The following is a 21,556-nucleotide window of genomic DNA, read 5'->3' as shown; positions in this document are numbered from 1 at the left end:
AGTTATGGTCAATCAATCGGAGGTAGGTCAGTAAATTGCTAAACCAAAGCGCGAGTCTAACTATTTCTATCATAACTCTCAAAATACTTGGAATTTTTCATCTCCGTTTCTTTCGTTTTAAACTACACTTCGATTCCTTCGAAATGAAACTAATTTCAATGAATTACGAGTTAAATTGAGTGATTTATGGTCAATCAATCGGAGGGAGGTCAGTAAATTGCTAAACCAAAGCGCGAGTGTTACTATTTCCATCATAACTCTCAAAATACTTGGAGTTTTTCATCTCCGTTTCTTTCGTTTTAAACTACACTTCGATTCCTTCGAAATTAAACTAATTTAAATGAATTACGAGTTAAATTGAGAGAGTTATGGTCAATCAATCGGAGGTAGGTCAGTAAATTGCTAAACCAAAGCGCGAGTCTAACTATTTCTATCATAACTCTCAAAATACTTGGAATTTTTCATCTCCGTTTCTTTCGTTTTAAACTACACTTCGATTCCTTCGAAATGAAACTAATTTCAATGAATTAAGAGTTAAATTGAGAGAGTTATGGTCAATCAATCGGAGGTATGTCAGTAAATTGCTAAACCAAAGCGCGAGTCTAACAATTTCCATCATAACTCTCAAAATACTTGGAGTTTTTCATCTCCGTTTCTTTCGTTTTAAACTACACTTCGATTCCTTCGAAATGAAACTAATTTCAATGAGTTAAGAGTTAAATTTAGAGAGTTATGGTCAATCAATCGGAGCTAGATCAGTAAATTGCTAAACCAAAGCGCGAGTCTAACTATTTCCATCATAACTCTCAAAATACTTGGAGTTTTTCATCTCCGTTTCTTTCGTTTTAAACTACACTTCGATTCCTTCGAAATGAAACTAATTTCAATGAATTACGAGTTAAATTGAGTGAGTTATGGTCAATTAATCGGAGGGAGGTCAGTAAATTGCTAAATCAAAGCGCGAGTCTAACTATTTCAATCATAACTCTCAAAATACTTGGAGTTTTTCATCTACGTTTCTTTCGTTTTAAACTACACTTCGATTCCTTCGAAATGAAACTAATTTCAATGAATTACGAGTTAAATTCAGTGATTTATGGTCAATCAATCGGAGGGAGGTCAGTAAATTGCTAAATCAAAGCGCGAGTCTAACTATTTCAATCATAACTCTCAAAATACTTGGAGTTTTTCATCTACGTTTCTTTCGTTTTAAACTACACTTCGATTCCTTCGAAATTAAACTAATTTAAATGAATTACGAGTTAAATTGAGAGAGTTATGGTCAATCAATCGGAGGTAGGTCAGTAAATTGCTAAACCAAAGCGCGAGTGTTACTATTTCCATCATAACTCTCAAAATACTTGGAGTTTTTCATCTCCGTTTCTTTCGTTTTAAACTACACTTCGATTCCTTCGAAATTAAACTAATTTAAATGAATTACGAGTTAAATTGAGAGAGTTATGGTCAATCAATCGGAGGTAGGTCAGTAAATTGCTAAACTAAAGCGCGAGTCTAACTATTTCCATCATAACTCTTAAGATAATTGGAGTTTTTCATCTCCGTTTCTTTCGTTTTAAACTACACTTCGATTCCTTCGAAATGAAACTAATTTCAATGAGTTAAGAGTTAAATTGAGAGAGTTATGGTCAATCAATCGGAGGTAGGTCAGTAAATTGCTAAACCAAAGCGCGAGTCTAACTATTTCTATCATAACTCTCAAAATACTTGGAATTTTTCATCTCCGTTTCTTTCGTTTTAAACTACACTTCGATTCCTTCGAAATGAAACTAATTTCAATGAATTACGAGTTAAATTGAGTGATTTATGGTCAATCAATCGGAGGGAGGTCAGTAAATTGCTAAACCAAAGCGCGAGTGTTACTATTTCCATCATAACTCTCAAAATACTTGGAGTTTTTCATCTCCGTTTCTTTCATTTTAAACTACACTTCGATTCCTTCGAAATTAAACTAATTTAAATGAATTACGAGTTAAATTGAGAGAGTTATGGTCAATCAATCGGAGGTAGGTCAGTAAATTGCTAAACCAAAGCGCGAGTCTAACTATTTCTATCATAACTCTCAAAATACTTGGAATTTTTCATCTCCGTTTCTTTCGTTTTAAACTACACTTCGATTCCTTCGAAATGAAACTAATTTCAATGAATTAAGAGTTAAATTGAGAGAGTTATGGTCAATCAATCGGAGGTATGTCAGTAAATTGCTAAACCAAAGCGCGAGTCTAACAATTTCCATCATAACTCTCAAAATACTTGGAGTTTTTCATCTCCGTTTCTTTCGTTTTAAACTACACTTCGATTCCTTCGAAATGAAACTAATTTCAATGAGTTAAGAGTTAAATTTAGAGAGTTATGGTCAATCAATCGGAGCTAGATCAGTAAATTGCTAAACCAAAGCGCGAGTCTAACTATTTCCATCATAACTCTCAAAATACTTGGAGTTTTTCATCTCCGTTTCTTTCGTTTTAAACTACACTTCGATTCCTTCGAAATGAAACTAATTTCATTGAATTACGAGTTAAATTGAGTGAGTTATGGTCAATTAATCGGAGGGAGGTCAGTAAATTGCTAAATCAAAGCGCGAGTCTAACTATTTCAATCATAACTCTCAAAATACTTGGAGTTTTTCATCTACGTTTCTTTCGTTTTAAACTACACTTCGATTCCTTCGAAATGAAACTAATTTCAATGAATTACGAGTTAAATTGAGTGATTTATGGTCAATCAATCGGAGGGAGGTCAGTAAATTGCTAAACCAAAGCGCGAGTGTTACTATTTCCATCATAACTCTCAAAATACTTGGAGTTTTTCATCTCCGTTTCTTTCGTTTTAAACTACACTTCGATTCCTTCGAAATTAAACTAATTTAAATGAATTACGAGTTAAATTGAGAGAGTTATGGTCAATCAATCGAAGGTAGGTCAGTAAATTGCTAAACTAAAGCGCGAGTCTAACTATTTCCATCATAACTCTCAAGATACTTGGAGTTTTTCATCTCCGTTTCTTTCGTTTTAAACTACACTTCGATTCCTTCGAAATGAAACTAATTTCAATGAGTTAAGAGTTAAATTGAGAGAGTCATGGTCAATCAATCGGAGGGAGGTCAGTAAATTGCTAAACTAAAGCGCGAGTCTAACTATTTCCATCATAACTCTCAAAATACTTGGAGTTTTTCATCTCCGTTTCTTTCGTTTTAAACTACACTTCGATTCCTTCGAAATGAAACTACTTTCAATGAATTACGAGTTAAATTGAGTGATTTATCGTCAATCAATCGGAGGGAGGTCAGTAAATTGCTAAACCAAAGCGCGAGTCTAACTATTTCCATCATAACTCTCAAAATACTTGGAGTTTTTCATCTCCGTTTCTTTCGTTTTAAACTACACTTTGATTCCTTCGAAATGAAACTAATTTCAATGAATTACGAGTTAAATTGAGTGAGTTATGTTCAATCAATCGGAGGGAGGTCAGTAAATTGCTAAACTAAAGCGCGAGTCAAACTATTTCCATCATAACTCTCAAAATACTTGGAGTTTTTCATCTCCGTTTCTTTCGTTTTAAACTACACTTCGATTCCTTCGAAATGAAACTAATTTCAATGACTTAAGAGTTAAATTGAGAGAGTTATGGTCAATTAATCGGATGTAGGACAGTAAATTGCTAAACCAAAGCGCGAGTCTAACTATTTCCATCATAACTCTCAAAATACTTGGAGTTTTTCATCTCCGTTTCTTTCGTTTTAAACTACACTTCGATTCCTTCGAAATGAAAGTATTAAAATGAATTACGAGTTAAATTGAGTGAGTTATGGTCAATCAATCGGAGGTAGGTCAGTAAATTGCTAAACCAAAGCGCGAGTCTAACTATTTCCATCATAACTCTCAAAATACTTGGAGTTTTTCATCTCCGTTTCTTTCGTTTTAAACTACACTTCGATTCATTCGAAATGAAACTAAATTAAATGAATTACGACTTAAATTGAGAGAGTTATGGTCAATCAATCGGAGGTAGGTCAGTAAATTGCTAAACCAAAGCGCGAGTCTAACTATTTCCATCATAACTCTCAAAATACTTGGAGTTTTTCATCTCCGTTTCTTTCGTTTTAAACTACACTTCGATTCCTTCGAAATGAAACTAATTTAAATGACTTAAGAGTTAAATTGAGAGAGTTATGGTCAATTAATCGGATGTATGACAGTAAATTGCTAAACCAAAGCGCGAGTCTAACTATTTCCATCATAACTCTCAAAATACTTGGAGTTTTTCATCTCCGTTTCTTTCGTTTTAAACTACACTTCGATTCCTTCGAAATGAAACTAATTTCAATGAGTTAAGAGTTAAATTGAGAGAGTTATGGTCAATCAATCGGAGGTAGGTCAGTAAATTGCTAAACCAAAGCGCGAGTCTAACTATTTCGATCATAACTCTCAAAATACTTGGAATTTTTCATCTCCGTTTCTTTCGTTTTAAACTACACTTCGATTCCTTCGAAATGAAACTAATTTCAATGAATTAAGAGTTAAATTGAGAGAGTTATGGTCAATCAATCGGAGGTATGTCAGTAAATTGCTAAACCAAAGCGCGAGTCTAACTATTTCTATCATAACTCTCAAAATACTTTGAATTTTTCATCTCCGTTTCTTTCGTTTTAAACTACACTTCGATTCCTTCGAAATAAAACTAATTTCAATGAGTTAAGAGTTAAATTGAGAGAGTTATGGTCAATCAATCGGAGGTAGGTCAGTAAATTGCTAAACCAAAGCGCGAGTCTAACTATTTCTATCATAACTCTCAAAATACTTGGAGTTTTTCATCTCCGTTTCTTTCGTTTTAAACTACACTTCGATTCCTTCGAAATGAAACTAATTTCAATGAGTTAAGAGTTAAATTTAGAGAGTTATGGTCAATCAATCGGAGCTAGATCAGTAAATTGCTAAACCAAAGCGCGAGTCTAACTATTTCCATCATAACTCTCAAAATACTTGTAGTTTTTCATCTCCGTTTCTTTCGTTTTAAACTACACTTCGATTCCTTCGAAATGAAACTAATTACAATGAATTACGAGTTAAATTGAGTAAGTTATGATCATTTAATCGGAGGGAGGTCAGTAAATTGCTAAATCAAAGCGCGAGTCTAACTATTTCAATCATAACTCTCAAAATACTTGAGTTTTTCATCTACGTTTCTTTCGTTTTAAACTACACTTCGATTCCTTCGAAATTAAACTAATTTCAAAGAATTACGAGTTAAATTGAGTGATTTATGGTCAATCAATCGGAGGGAGGTCAGTAAATTGCTAAACCAAAGCGCGAGTGTTACTATTTCCATCATAACTCTCAAAATACTTGGAGTTTTTCATCTCCGTTTCTTTCGTTTTAAACTACACTTCGATTCCTTCGAAATTAAACTAATTTAAATGAATTACGAGTTAAATTGAGAGAGTTATGGTCAATCAATCGGAGGTAGGTCAGTAAATTGCTAAACTAAAGCGCGAGTCTAACTATTTCCATCATAACTCTCAAGATACTTGGAGTTTTTCATCTCCGTTTCTTTCGTTTTAAACTACACTTCGATTCCTTCGAAATTAAACTAATTTCAATGAGTTAAGAGTTAAATTGAGAGAGTTATGGTCAATCAATCGGAGGTAGGTCAGTAAATTGCTAAACCAAAGCGCGAGTCTAACTATTTCTATCATAACTCTCAAAATACTTGGAATTTTTCATCTCCGTTTCTTTCGTTTTAAACTACACTTCGATTCCTTCGAAATGAACCTAATTTCAATGAATTAAGAGTTAAATTGAGAGAGTTATGGTCAATCAATCGGAGGTATGTCAGTAAATTGCTAAACCAAAGCGCGAGTCTAACTATTTCTATCATAACTCTCAAAATACTTGGAATTTTTCATCTCCGTTTCTTTCGTTTTAAACTACACTTCGATTCCTTCGAAATGAAACTAATTTCAATGAATTAAGAGTTAAATTGAGAGAGTTATGGTCAATCAATCGGAGGTATGTCAGTAAATTGCTAAACCAAAGCGCGAGTCTAACAATTTCCATCATAACTCTCAAAATACTTGGAGTTTTTCATCTCCGTTTCTTTCGTTTTAAACTACACTTCGATTCCTTCGAAATGAAACTAATTTCAATGAGTTAAGAGTTAAATTTAGAGAGTTATGGTCAATCAATCGGAGGTATGTCAGTAAATTGCTAAACCAAAGCGTGAGTCTAACTATTTCTATCATAACTCTCAAAATACTTGGAATTTTTTATCTCCGTTTCTTTCGTTTTAAACTACACTTCGATTCCTTCGAAATGAAACTAATTTCAATGAGTTAAGAGTTAAATTGAGAGAGTTATGGTCAATCAATCGGAGGTAGGTCAGTAAATTGCTAAACCAAAGCGCGAGTCTAACTATTTCTATCATAACTCTCAAAATACTTGGAGTTTTTCATCTCCGTTTCTTTCGTTTTAAACTACACTTCGATTCCTTCGAAATGAAACTAATTTCAATGAGTTAAGAGTTAAATTTAGAGAGTTATGGTCAATCAATCGGAGCTAGATCAGTAAATTGCTAAACCAAAACGCGAGTCTAACTATTTCCATCATAACTCTCAAAATACTTGGAGTTTTTCATCTCCGTTTCTTTCGTTTTAAACTTTACTTCGATTCCTTCGAAATGAAACTAATTTAAATGAATTACGAGTTAAATTGAGTGAGTTATGGTCAATCAATCGGAGGTAGGTCAGTAAATTGCTAAACCAAAGCGCGAGTCTAACAATTTCCATCATAACTCTCAAAATACTTGGAGTTTTTCATATCCGTTTCTTTCGTTTTAAACTACACTTCGATTCCTTCGAAATGAAACTAATTACAATGAATTACGAGTTAAATTGAGTGAGTTATGGTCAATTAATCGGAGGGAGGTCAGTAAATTGCTAAATCAAAGCGCGAGTCTAACTATTTCAATCATAACTCTCAAAATACTTGGAGTTTTTCATCTACGTTTCTTTCGTTTTAAACTACACTTCGATTCCTTCGAAATGAAACTAATTTCAATGAATTACGAGTTAAATTGAGTGATTTATGGTCAATCAATCGGAGGGAGGTCAGTAAATTGCTAAACCAAAGCGCGAGTGTTACTATTTCCATCATAACTCTCAAAATACTTGGAGTTTTTCATCTCCGTTTCTTTCGTTTTAAACTACACTTCGATTCCTTCGAAATTAAACTAATTTAAATGAATTACGAGTTAAATTGAGAGAGTTATGGTCAATCAATCGGAGGTAGGTCAGTAAATTGCTAAACTAAAGCGCGAGTCTAACTATTTCCATCATAACTCTCAAGATAGTTGGAGTTTTTCATCTCCGTTTCTTTCGTTTTAAACTACACTTCGATTCCTTCGAAATGAAACTAATTTCAATGAGTTAAGAGTTAAATTGAGAGAGTTATGGTCAATCAATCGGAGGTAGGTCAGTAAATTGCTAAACCAAAGCGCGAGTCTAACTATTTCTATCATAACTCTCAAAATACTTGGAATTTTTCATCTCCGTTTCTTTCGTTTTAAACTACACTTCGATTCCTTCGAAATGAAACTAATTTCAATGAATTAAGAGTTAAATTGAGAGAGTTATGGTCAATCAATCGGAGGTATGTCAGTAAATTGCTAAACCAAAGCGCGAGTCTAACAATTTCCATCATAACTCTCAAAATACTTGGAGTTTTTCATCTCCGTTTCCTTCGTTTTAAACTACACTTCGATTCCTTCGAAATGAAACTAATTTCAATGAGTTAAGAGTTAAATTTAGAGAGTTATGGTCAATCAAACGGAGCTAGATCAGTAAATTGCTAAACCAAAGCGCGAGTCTAACTATTTCCATCATAACTCTCAAAATACTTGGAGTTTTTCATCTCCGTTTCTTTCGTTTTAAACTACACTTCGATTCCTTCGAAATGAAACTAATTTCAATGAATTACGAGTTAAATTGAGTGAGTTATGGCCAATTAATCGGAGGGAGGTCAGTAAATTGCTAAATCAAAGCGCGAGTCTAACTATTTCAATCATAACTCTCAAAATACTTGGAGTTTTTCATCTACGTTTCTTTCGTTTTAAACTACACTTCGATTCCTTCGAAATGAAACTAATTTCAATGAATTACGAGTTAAATTGAGTGATTTATGGTCAATCAATCGGAGGGAGGTCAGTAAATTGCTAAACCAAAGCGCGAGTGGTACTATTTCCATCATAACTCTCAAAATACTTGGAGTTTTTCATCTCCGTTTCTTTCGTTTTAAACTACACTTCGATTCCTTCGAAATTAAACTAATTTAAATGAATTACGAGTTAAATTGAGAGAGTTATGGTCAATCAATCGGAGGTAGGTCAGTAAATTGCTAAACTAAAGCGCGAGTCTAACTATTTCCATCATAACTCTCAAGATACTTGGAGTTTTTCATCTCCGTTTCTTTCGTTTTAAACTACACTTCGATTCCTTCGAAATGAAACTAATTTCAATGAGTTAAGAGTTAAATTGAGAGAGTTATGGTCAATCAATCGGAGGTAGGTCAGTAAATTGCTAAACCAAAGCGCGAGTCTAACTATTTCTATCATAACTCTCAAAATACTTGGAATTTTTCATCTCCGTTTATTTCGTTTTAAACTACACTTCGATTCCTTCGAAATGAACCTAATTTCAATGAATTAAGAGTTAAATTGAGAGAGTTATGGTCAATCAATCGGAGGTATGTCAGTAAATTGCTAAACCAAAGCGCGAGTCTAACAATTTCCATCATAACTCTCAAAATACTTGGAGTTTTTCATCTCCGTTTCTTTCGTTTTAAACTACACTTCGATTCCTTCGAAATGAAACTAATTTCAATGAGTTAAGAGTTAAATTTAGAGAGTTATGGTTAATCAATCGGAGCTAGATCAGTAAATTGCTAAACCAAAGCGCGAGTCTAACTATTTCCATCATAACTCTCAAAATACTTGGAGTTTTTCATCTCCGTTTCTTTCGTTTTAAACTACACTTCGATTCCTTCGAAATGAAACTAATTTCAATGAATTAAGAGTTAAATTGAGTGAGTTATGATCAATCAATCGGAGGTAGGTCAGAAAATTGCTAAACCAAAGCGCGAGTCTAACTATTTCCATCATAACTCTCAAAATACTTGGAGTTTTTCATCTCCGTTTCTTTCGTTTTAAACTACACTTCGATTCCTTCGAAATGAAACTAATTTCAATGAATTACGAGTTAAATTGAGTGATTTATGGTCAATCAATCGGAGGGAGGTCAGTAAATTGCTAAACCAAAGCGCGAGTCTAACTATTTCCATCATAACTCTCAAAATACTTGGAGTTTTTCATCTCCGTTTCTTTCATTTTAAACTACACTTCGATTCCTTCGAAATGAAACTAATTTCAATGAATTACGAGTTAAATTGAGTGAGTTATGTTCAATCAATCGGAGGGAGGTCAGTAAATTGCTAAACTAAAGCGCGAGTCTAACTATTTCCATCATAACTCTCAAAATACTTGGAGTTTTTCATCTCCGTTTCTTTCGTTTTAAACTACACTTCGATTCCTTCGAAATGAAACTAATTTCAATGACTTAAGAGTTAAATTGAGAGAGTTATGGTCAATTAATCGGATGTAGGACAGTAAATTGCTAAACCGAAGCGCGAGTCTAACTATTTCCATCATAACTCTCAAAATACTTGGAGTTTTTCATCTCTGTTTCTTTCGTTTTAAACTACACTTCGATTCCTTCGAAATGAAACTAATTACAATGAATTACGAGTTAAATTGAGTGAGTTATGGTCAATCAATCGGAGGTAGGTCAGTAAATTGCTAAACCAAAGCGCGAGTCTAACTATTTCCATCATAACTCTCAAAATACTTGGAGTTTTTCATCTCCGTTTCTTTCGTTTTAAACTACACTTCGATTCCTTCGAAATGAAACTAATTTCAATGAATTAAGAGTTAAATTGAGTGAGTTATGATCAATCAATCGGAGGTAGGTCAGTAAATTGCTAAACCAAAGCGCGAGTCTAACTATTTCCATCATAACTCTCAAAATACTTGGAGTTTTTCATCTCCGTTTCTTTCGTTTTAAACTACACTTCGATTCCTTCGAAATGAAACTAATTTCAATGAATTACGAGTTAAATTGAGTGATTTATGGTCAATCAATCGGAGGGAGGTCAGTAAATTGCTAAACCAAAGCGCGAGTCTAACTATTTCCATCATAACTCTCAAAATACTTGGAGTTTTTCATCTCCGTTTCTTTCGTTTTAAACTACACTTCGATTCCTTCGAAATGAAACTAATTTCAATGAATTACGAGTTAAATTGAGTGAGTTATGTTCAATCAATCGGAGGGAGGTCAGTAAATTGCTAAACTAAAGCGCGAGTCTAACTATTTCCATCATAACTCTCAAAATACTTGGAGTTTTTCATCTCCGTTTCTTTCGTTTTAAACTACACTTCGATTCCTTCGAAATGAAACTAATTTCAATGACTTAAGAGTTAAATTGAGAGAGTTATGGTCAATTAATCGGATGTAGGACAGTAAATTGCTAAACCGAAGCGCGAGTCTAACTATTTCCATCATAACTCTCAAAATACTTGGAGTTTTTCATCTCCGTTTCTTTCGTTTTAAACTACACTTCGATTCCTTCGAAATGAAACTAATTACAATGAATTACGAGTTAAATTGAGTGAGTTATGGTCAATCAATCGGAGGTAGGTCAGTAAATTGCTAAACCAAAGCGCGAGTTTAACTATTTCCATCATAACTCTCAAAATACTTGGAGTTTTTCATCTCCGTTTCTTTCGTTTTAAACTACACTTCGATTCCTTCGAAATTAAACTAATTTAAATGAATTACGAGTTAAATTGAGAGAGTTATGGTCAATCAATCGGAGGTAGGTCAGTAAATTGCTAAACCAAAGCGCGAGTCTAACTATTTCCATCATAACTCTCAAAATACTTGGAGTTTTTCATCTCCGTTTCTTTCGTTTTAAACTACACTTCGATTCCTTCGAAATGAAAGTAATTTCAATGACTTAAGAGTTAAATTGAGAGAGTTGTGGTCAATTAATCGGATGTATGACAGTAAATTGCTAAACCAAAGCGCGAGTCTAACTATTTCCATCATAACTCTCAAAATACTTGGAGTTTTTCATCTCCGTTTCTTTCGTTTTAAACTACACTTCGATTCCTTCGAAATGAAACTAATTTCAATGAGTTAAGAGTTAAATTGAGAGAGTTATGGTCAATTAATCGGAGGGAGGTCAGTAAATTGCTAAATCAAAGCGCGAGTCTAACTATTTCAATCATAACTCTCAAAATACTTGGAGTTTTTCATCTACGTTTCTTTCGTTTTAAACTACACTTCGATTCCTTCGAAATGAAACTAATTTCAATGAATTACGAGTTAAATTGAGTGATTTATGGTCAATCAATCGGAGGGAGGTCAGTAAATTGCTAAACCAAAGCGCGAGTGTTACTATTTCCATCATAACTCTCAAAATACTTGGAGTTTTTCATCTCCGTTTCTTTCGTTTTAAACTACACTTCGATTCCTTCGAAATTAAACTAATTTAAATGAATTACGAGTTAAATTGAGAGAGTTATGGTCAATCAATCGGAGGTAGGTCAGTAAATTGCTAAACTAAAGCGCGAGTCTAACTATTTCCATCATAACTCTCAAGATAGTTGGAGTTTTTCATCTCCGTTTCTTTCGTTTTAAACTACACTTCGATTCCTTCGAAATGAAACTAATTTCAATGAGTTAAGAGTTAAATTGAGAGAGTTATGGTCAATCAATCGGAGGTAGGTCAGTAAATTGCTAAACCAAAGCGCGAGTCTAACTATTTCGATCATAACTCTCAAAATACTTGGAATTTTTCATCTCCGTTTCTTTCGTTTTAAACTACACTTCGATTCCTTCGAAATGAAACTAATTTCAATGAATTAAGAGTTAAATTGAGAGAGTTATGGTCAATCAATCGGAGGTATGTCAGTAAATTGCTAAACCAAAGCGCGAGTCTAACAATTTCCATCATAACTCTCAAAATACTTGGAGTTTTTCATCTCCGTTTCTTTCGTTTTAAACTACACTTCGATTCCTTCGAAATGAAACTAATTTCAATGAGTTAAGAGTTAAATTTAGAGAGTTATGGTCAATCAATCGGAGCTAGATCAGTAAATTGCTAAACCAAAGCGCGAGTCTAACTATTTCCATCATAACTCTCAAAATACTTGGAGTTTTTCATCTCCGTTTCTTTCGTTTTAAACTACACTTCGATTCCTTCGAAATGAAACTAATTTCAATGAATTACGAGTTAAATTGAGTGAGTTATGGCCAATTAATCGGAGGGAGGTCAGTAAATTGCTAAATCAAAGCGCGAGTCTAACTATTTCAATCATAACTCTCAAAATACTTGGAGTTTTTCATCTACGTTTCTTTCGTTTTAAACTACACTTCGATTCCTTCGAAATGAAACTAATTTCAATGAATTACGAGTTAAATTGAGTGATTTATGGTCAATCAATCGGAGGGAGGTCAGTAAATTGCTAAACCAAAGCGCGAGTGTTACTATTTCCATCATAACTCTCAAAATACTTGGAGTTTTTCATCTCCGTTTCTTTCGTTTTAAACTACACTTCGATTCCTTCGAAATTAAACTAATTTAAATGAATTACGAGTTAAATTGAGAGAGTTATGGTCAATCAATCGGAGGTAGGTCAGTAAATTGCTAAACTAAAGCGCGAGTCTAACTATTTCCATCATAACTCTCAAGATAGTTGGAGTTTTTCATCTCCGTTTCTTTCGTTTTAAACTACACTTCGATTCCTTCGAAATGAAACTAATTTCAATGAGTTAAGAGTTAAATTGAGAGAGTTATGGTCAATCAATCGGAGGTAGGTCAGTAAATTGCTAAACCAAAGCGCGAGTCTAACTATTTCGATCATAACTCTCAAAATACTTGGAATTTTTCATCTCCGTTTCTTTCGTTTTAAACTACACTTCGATTCCTTCGAAATGAAACTAATTTCAATGAATTAAGAGTTAAATTGAGAGAGTTATGGTCAATCAATCGGAGGTATGTCAGTAAATTGCTAAACCAAAGCGCGAGTCTAACAATTTCCATCATAACTCTCAAAATACTTGGAGTTTTTCATCTCCGTTTCTTTCGTTTTAAACTACACTTCGATTCCTTCGAAATGAAACTAATTTCAATGAGTTAAGAGTTAAATTTAGAGAGTTATGGTCAATCAATCGGAGCTAGATCAGTAAATTGCTAAACCAAAGCGCGAGTCTAACTATTTCCATCATAACTCTCAAAATACTTGGAGTTTTTCATCTCCGTTTCTTTCGTTTTAAACTACACTTCGATTCCTTCGAAATGAAACTAATTTCAATGAATTACGAGTTAAATTGAGTGAGTTATGGCCAATTAATCGGAGGGAGGTCAGTAAATTGCTAAATCAAAGCGCGAGTCTAACTATTTCAATCATAACTCTCAAAATACTTGGAGTTTTTCATCTACGTTTCTTTCGTTTTAAACTACACTTCGATTCCTTCGAAATGAAACTAATTTCAATGAATTACGAGTTAAATTGAGTGATTTATGGTCAATCAATCGGAGGGAGGTCAGTAAATTGCTAAACCAAAGCGCGAGTGGTACTATTTCCATCATAACTCTCAAAATACTTGGAGTTTTTCATCTCCGTTTCTTTCGTTTTAAACTACACTTCGATTCCTTCGAAATTAAACTAATTTAAATGAATTACGAGTTAAATTGAGAGAGTTATGGTCAATCAATCGGAGGTAGGTCAGTAAATTGCTAAACTAAAGCGCGAGTCTAACTATTTCCATCATAACTCTCAAGATACTTGGAGTTTTTCATCTCCGTTTCTTTCGTTTTAAACTACACTTCGATTCCTTCGAAATGAAACTAATTTCAATGAGTTAAGAGTTAAATTGAGAGAGTTATGGTCAATCAATCGGAGGTAGGTCAGTAAATTGCTAAACCAAAGCGCGAGTCTAACTATTTCTATCATAACTCTCAAAATACTTGGAATTTTTCATCTCCGTTTCTTTCGTTTTAAACTACACTTCGATTCCTTCGAAATGAACCTAATTTCAATGAATTAAGAGTTAAATTGAGAGAGTTATGGTCAATCAATCGGAGGTATGTCAGTAAATTGCTAAACCAAAGCGCGAGTCTAACAATTTCCATCATAACTCTCAAAATACTTGGAGTTTTTCATCTCCGTTTCTTTCGTTTTAAACTACACTTCGATTCCTTCGAAATGAAACTAATTTCAATGAGTTAAGAGTTAAATTTAGAGAGTTATGGTTAATCAATCGGAGCTAGATCAGTAAATTGCTAAACCAAAGCGCGAGTCTAACTATTTCCATCATAACTCTCAAAATACTTGGAGTTTTTCATCTCCGTTTCTTTCGTTTTAAACTACACTTCGATTCCTTCGAAATGAAACTAATTTCAATGAATTAAGAGTTAAATTGAGTGAGTTATGATCAATCAATCGGAGGTAGGTCAGTAAATTGCTAAACCAAAGCGCGAGTCTAACTATTTCCATCATAACTCTCAAAATACTTGGAGTTTTTCATCTCCGTTTCTTTCGTTTTAAACTACACTTCGATTCCTTCGAAATGAAACTAATTTCAATGAATTACGAGTTAAATTGAGTGATTTATGGTCAATCAATCGGAGGGAGGTCAGTAAATTGCTAAACCAAAGCGCGAGTCTAACTATTTCCATCATAACTCTCAAAATACTTGGAGTTTTTCATCTCCGTTTCTTTCGTTTTAAACTACACTTCGATTCCTTCGAAATGAAACTAATTTCAATGAATTACGAGTTAAATTGAGTGAGTTATGTTCAATCAATCGGAGGGAGGTCAGTAAATTGCTAAACTAAAGCGCGAGTCTAACTATTTCCATCATAACTCTCAAAATACTTGAAGTTTTTCATCTCCGTTTCTTTCGTTTTAAACTAAACTTTGATTCCTTCGAAATGAAACTAATTTCAATGACTTAAGAGTTAAATTGAGAGAGTTATGGTCAATTAATCGGATGTAGGACAGTAAATTGCTAAACCGAAGCGCGAGTCTAACTATTTCCATCATAACTCTCAAAATACTTGGAGTTTTTCATCTCCGTTTCTTTCGTTTTAAACTACACTTCGATTCCTTCGAAATGAAACTAATTACAATGAATTACGAGTTAAATTGAGTGAGTTATGGTCAATCAATCGGAGCTAGATCAGTAAATTGCTAAACCAAAGCGCGAGTCTAACTATTTCCATCATAACTCTCAAAATACTTGGAGTTTTTCATCTCCGTTTCTTTCGTTTTAAACTACACTTCGATTCCTTCGAAATGAAACTAATTTCAATGAATTAAGAGTTAAATTGAGTGAGTTATGATCAATCAATCGGAGGTAGGTCAGTAAATTGCTAAACCAAAGCGCGAGTCTAACTATTTCCATCATAACTCTCAAAATACTTGGAGTTTTTCATCTCCGTTTCTTTCGTTTTAAACTACACTTCGATTCCTTCGAAATGAAACTAATTTCAATGAATTACGAGTTAAATTGAGTGATTTATGGTCAATCAATCGGAGGGAGGTCAGTAAATTGCTAAACCAAAGCGCGAGTCTAACTATTTCCATCATAACTCTCAAAATACTTGGAGTTTTTCATCTCCGTTTCTTTCGTTTTAAACTACACTTCGATTCCTTCGAAATGAAACTAATTTCAATGAATTACGAGTTAAATTGAGTGAGTTATGTTCAATCAATCGGAGGGAGGTCAGTAAATTGCTAAACTAAAGCGCGAGTCTAACTATTTCCATCATAACTCTCAAAATACTTGAAGTTTTTCATCTCCGTTTCTTTCGTTTTAAACTAAACTTTGATTCCTTCGAAATGAAACTAATTTCAATGACTTAAGAGTTAAATTGAGAGAGTTATGGTCAATTAATCGGATGTAGGACAGTAAATTGCTAAACCGAAGCGCGAGTCTAACTATTTCCATCATAACTCTCAAAATACTTGGAGTTTTTCATCTCCGTTTCTTTCGTTTTAAACTACACTTCGATTCCTTCGAAATGAAACTAATTACAATGAATTACGAGTTAAATTGAGTGAGTTATGGTCAATCAATCGGAGCTAGATCAGTAAATTGCTAAACCAAAGCGCGAGTCTAACTATTTCCATCATAACTCTCAAAATACTTGGAGTTTTTCATCTCCGTTTCTTTCGTTTTAAACTACACTTCGATTCCTTCGAAATGAAACTAATTTCAATGAATTAAGAGTTAAATTGAGTGAGTTATGATCAATCAATCGGAGGTAGGTCAGTAAATTGCTAAACCAAAGCGCGAGTCTAACTATTTCCATCATAACTCTCAAAATACTTGGAGTTTTTCATCTCCGTTTCTTTCGTTTTAAACTACACTTCGATTCCTTCGAAATGAAACTAATTTCAATGAATTACGAGTTAAATTGAGTGATTTATGGTCAATCAATCGGAGGGAGGTCAGTAAATTGCTAAACCAAAGCGCGAGTCTAACTATTTCCATCATAACTCTCAAAATACTTGGAGTTTTTCATCTCCGTTTCTTTCGTTTTAAACTACACTTCGATTCCTTCGAAATGAAACTAATTTCAATGAATTACGAGTTAAATTGAGTGAGTTATGTTCAATCAATCGGAGGGAGGTCAGTAAATTGCTAAACTAAAGCGCGAGTCTAACTATTTCCATCATAACTCTCAAAATACTTGGAGTTTTTCATCTCCGTTTCTTTCGTTTTAAACTACACTTCGATTCCTTCGAAATGAAACTAATTTCAATGACTTAAGAGTTAAATTGAGAGAGTTATGGTCAATTAATCGGATGTAGGACAGTAAATTGCTAAACCGAAGCGCGAGTCTAACTATTTCCATCATAACTCTCAAAATACTTGGAGTTTTTCATCTCCGTTTCTTTCGTTTTAAACTACACTTCGATTCCTTCGAAATGAAACTAATTACAATGAATTACGAGTTAAATTGAGTGAGTTATGGTCAATCAATCGGAGGTAGGTCAGTAAATTGCTAAACCAAAGCGCGAGTGTTACTATTTCCATCATAACTCTCAAAATACTTGGAGTTTTTCATCTCCGTTTCTTTCGTTTTAAACTACACTTCGATTCCTTCGAAATGAAACTAATTTCAATGAATTAAGAGTTAAATTGAGTGAGTTATGATCAATCAATCGGAGGTAGGTCAGTAAATTGCTAAACCAAAGCGCGAGTCTAACTATTTCCATCATAACTCTCAAAATACTTGGAGTTTTTCATCTCCGTTTCTTTCGTTTTAAACTACACTTCGATTCCTTCGAAATGAAACTAATTTCAATGAATTACGAGTTAAATTGAGTGATTTATGGTCAATCAATCGGAGGGAGGTCAGTAAATTGCTAAACCAAAGCGCGAGTCTAACTATTTCCATCATAACTCTCAAAATACTTGGAGTTTTTCATCTCCGTTTCTTTCGTTTTAAACTACACTTCGATTCCTTCGAAATGAAACTAATTTCAATGAATTACGAGTTAAATTGAGTGAGTTATGTTCAATCAATCGGAGGGAGGTCAGTAAATTGCTAAACTAAAGCGCGAGTCTAACTATTTCCATCATAACTCTCAAAATACTTGGAGTTTTTCATCTCCGTTTCTTTCGTTTTAAACTACACTTCGATTCCTTCGAAATGAAACTAATTTCAATGACTTAAGAGTTAAATTGAGAGAGTTATGGTCAATTAATCGGATGTAGGACAGTAAATTGCTAAACCGAAGCGCGAGTCTAACTATTTCCATCATAACTCTCAAAATACTTGGAGTTTTTCATCTCCGTTTCTTTCGTTTTAAACTACACTTCGATTCCTTCGAAATGAAACTAATTACAATGAATTACGAGTTAAATTGAGTGAGTTATGGTCAATCAATCGGAGGTAGGTCAGTAAATTGCTAAACCAAAGCGCGAGTCTAACTATTTCCATCATAACTCTCAAAATACTTGGAGTTTTTCATCTCCGTTTCTTTCGTTTTAAACTACACTTCGATTCCTTCGAAATTAAACTAATTTAAATGAATTACGAGTTAAATTGAGAGAGTTATGGTCAATCAATCGGAGGTAGGTCAGTAAATTGCTAAACCAAAGCGCGAGTCTAACTATTTCCATCATAACTCTCAAAATACTTGGAGTTTTTCATCTCCGTTTCTTTCGTTTTAAACTACACTTCGATTCCTTCGAAATGAAAGTAATTTCAATGACTTAAGAGTTAAATTGAGAGAGTTATGGTCAATTAATCGGATGTATGACAGTAAATTGCTAAACCAAAGCGCGAGTCTAACTATTTCCATCATAACTCTCAAAATACTTGGAGTTTTTCATCTCCGTTTCTTTCGTTTTAAACTACACTTCGATTCCTTCGAAATGAAACTAATTTCAATGAGTTAAGAGTTAAATTGAGAGAGTTATGGTCAATCAATCGGAGATAGGTCAGTAAATTGCTAAACCAAAGCGCGAGTCTAACTATTTCTATCATAACTCTCAAAATACTTGGAATTTTTCATCTCCGTTTCTTTCGTTTTAAACTACACTTCGATTCCTTCGAAATGAAACTAATTTCAATGAGTTAAGAGTTAAATTTAGAGAGTTATGGTCAATCAATCGGAGCTAGATCAGTAAATTGCTAAACCAAAGCGCGAGTCTAACTATTTCCATCATAACTCTCAAAATACTTGGAGTTTTTCATCTCCGTTTCTTTCGTTTTAAACTACACTTCGATTCCTTCGAAATGAAACTAATTTCAATGAATTACGAGTTAAATTGAGTGAGTTATGGTCAATTAATCGGAGGGAGGTCAGTAAATTGCTAAATCAAAGCGCGAGTCTAACTATTTCAATCATAACTCTCAAAATACTTGGAGTTTTTCATCTCCGTTTCTTTCGTTTTAAACTACACTTCGATTCCTTCGAAATGAAACTAATTTAAATGAATTACGAGTTAAATTGAGAGAGTTATGGTCAATCAATCGGAGGGAGGTCAGTAAATTGCTAAACTAAAGCGCGAGTCTAACTATTTCCATCATAACTCTCAAGATACTTGGAGTTTTTCATCTCCGTTTCTTTCGTTTTAAACTACACTTCGATTCCTTCGAAATGAAACTAATTTCAATGAGTTAAGAGTTAAATTAAGAGAGTTATGGTCAATCAATCGGAGGTAGGTCAGTAAATTGCTAAACCAAAGCGCGAGTCTAACTATTTCTATCATAACTCTCAAAATAGTTGGAATTTTTCATCTCCGTTTCTTTCGTTTTAAACTACACTTCGATTCCTTCGAAATGAACCTAATTTCAATGAATTAAGAGTTAAATTTAGAGAGTTATGGTCAATCAATCGGAGGTATGTCAGTAAATTGCTAAACTAAAGCGCGAGTCTAACAATTTCCATCATAACTCTCAAAATACTTGGAGTTTTTCATCTCCGTTTCTTTCGTTTTAAACTACACTTCGATTCCTTCGAAATGAAACTAATTTCAATGAGTTAAGAGTTAAATTTAGAGAGTTATGGTCAATCAATCGGAGCTAGATCAGTAAATTGCTAAACCAAAGCGCGAGTCTAACTATTTCCATCATAACTCTCAAAATACTTGGAGTTTTTCATCTCCGTTTCTTTCGTTTTAAACTACACTTCGATTCCTTCGAAATGAAACTAATTTCAATGAATTAAGAGTTAAATTGAGTGAGTTATGATCAATCAATCGGAGGTAGGTCAGTAAATTGCTAAACCAAAGCGCGAGTCTAACTATTTCCATCATAACTCTCAAAATACTTGGAGTTTTTCATCTCCGTTTCTTTCGTTTTAAACTACACTTCGATTCCTTCGAAATGAAACTAATTTCAATGAATTACGAGTTAAATTGAGTGATTTATGGTCAATCAATCGGAGGGAGGTCAGTAAATTGCTAAACCAAAGCGCGAGTCTAACTATTTCCATCATAACTCTCAAAATACTTGGAGTTTTTCATCTCCGTTTCTTTCGTTTTAAACTACACTTCGATTCCTTCGAAATGAAACTAATTTCAATGAATTACGAGTTAAATTGAGTGAGTTATGTTCAATCAATCGGAGGGAGGTCAGTAAATTGCTAAACTAAAGCGCGAGTCTAACTATTTCCATCATAACTCTCAAAATACTTGGAGTTTTTCATCTCCGTTTCTTTCGTTTTAAACTACACTTCGATTCCTTCGAAATGAAACTAATTTCAAAGACTTAAGAGTTAAATTGAGAGAGTTATGGTCAATTAATCGGATGTAGGACAGTAAATTGCTAAACCGAAGCGCGAGTCTAACTATTTCCATCATAACTCTCAAAATACTTGGAGTTTTTCATCTCCGTTTCTTTCGTTTTAAACTACACTTCGATTCCTTCGAAATGAAACTAATTACAATGAATTACGAGTTAAATTGAGTGAGTTATGGTCAATCAATCGGAGGTAGGTCAGTAAATTGCTAAACCAAAGCGCGAGTCTAACTATTTCCATCATCACTCTCAAAATACTTGGAGTTTTTCATCTCCGTTTCTTTCGTTTTAAACTACACTTCGATTCATTCGAAATGAAACTAAATTAAATGAATTACGACTTAAATTGAGAGAGTTATGGTCAATAAATCGGAGGTAGGTCAGTAAATTGCTAAACCAAAGCGCGAGTCTAACTATTTCCATCGTAACTCTCAAAATACTTAGAGTTTTTCATCTCCGTTTCTTTCGTTTTAAACTACACTTCGATTCCTTCGAAATGAAACTAATTTCAATGAGTTAAGAGTTAAATTGAGTGAGTTATGGTCAATCAATCGGAGGTAGGTCAATAAATTGCTAAACCAAAGCGCGAGTCTAACTATTTCCATCATAACTCTCAAAATACTTGGAGTTTTTCATCTCCGTCTCTTTCGTTTTAAACTACACTTCGATTCCTTCGAAATGAAACTAATTTTAATGAATTACGAGTTAAATTGAGTGATTTATGGTCAATCAATCGGAGGTAGATCAGTAAATTGCTAAACCAAAGCGCGAGTCTAACTATTTCCATAATAACTCTCAAAATACTTGGAGTTTTTCATCTCCGTTTCTTTCGTTTTAAACTACACTTCGATTCCTTCGAAATGAAACTAATTTCAATGAATTACGAGTTAAATTGAGTGATTTATGGTCAATCAATCGGAGGGAGGTCAGTAAATTGCTAAACCAAAGCGCGAGTCTAACTATTTCCATCATAACTGTCAAAATACTTGGAGTTTTTCATCTCCGTTTCTTTCGTTTTAAACTACACTTCGATTCCTTCGAAATGAAACTAATTTCAATGAGTTAAGAGTTAAATTGAGAGAGTTATGGTCAATCAATCGGAGGTAGGTCAGTAAATTGCTAAACCAAAGCGCGAGTCTAACTATTTCCATCATAACTCTCAA

Source organism: Tasmannia lanceolata, unplaced genomic scaffold (assembly GCF_043159265.1).
Source record: "Tasmannia lanceolata isolate RefF3 unplaced genomic scaffold, GAP_Taslan_0.1 ptg000044l, whole genome shotgun sequence".
NCBI classification, from domain to species: Eukaryota; Viridiplantae; Streptophyta; class Magnoliopsida; order Canellales; family Winteraceae; genus Tasmannia; species Tasmannia lanceolata.
This window is presented reverse-complemented; position numbering follows the sequence as displayed.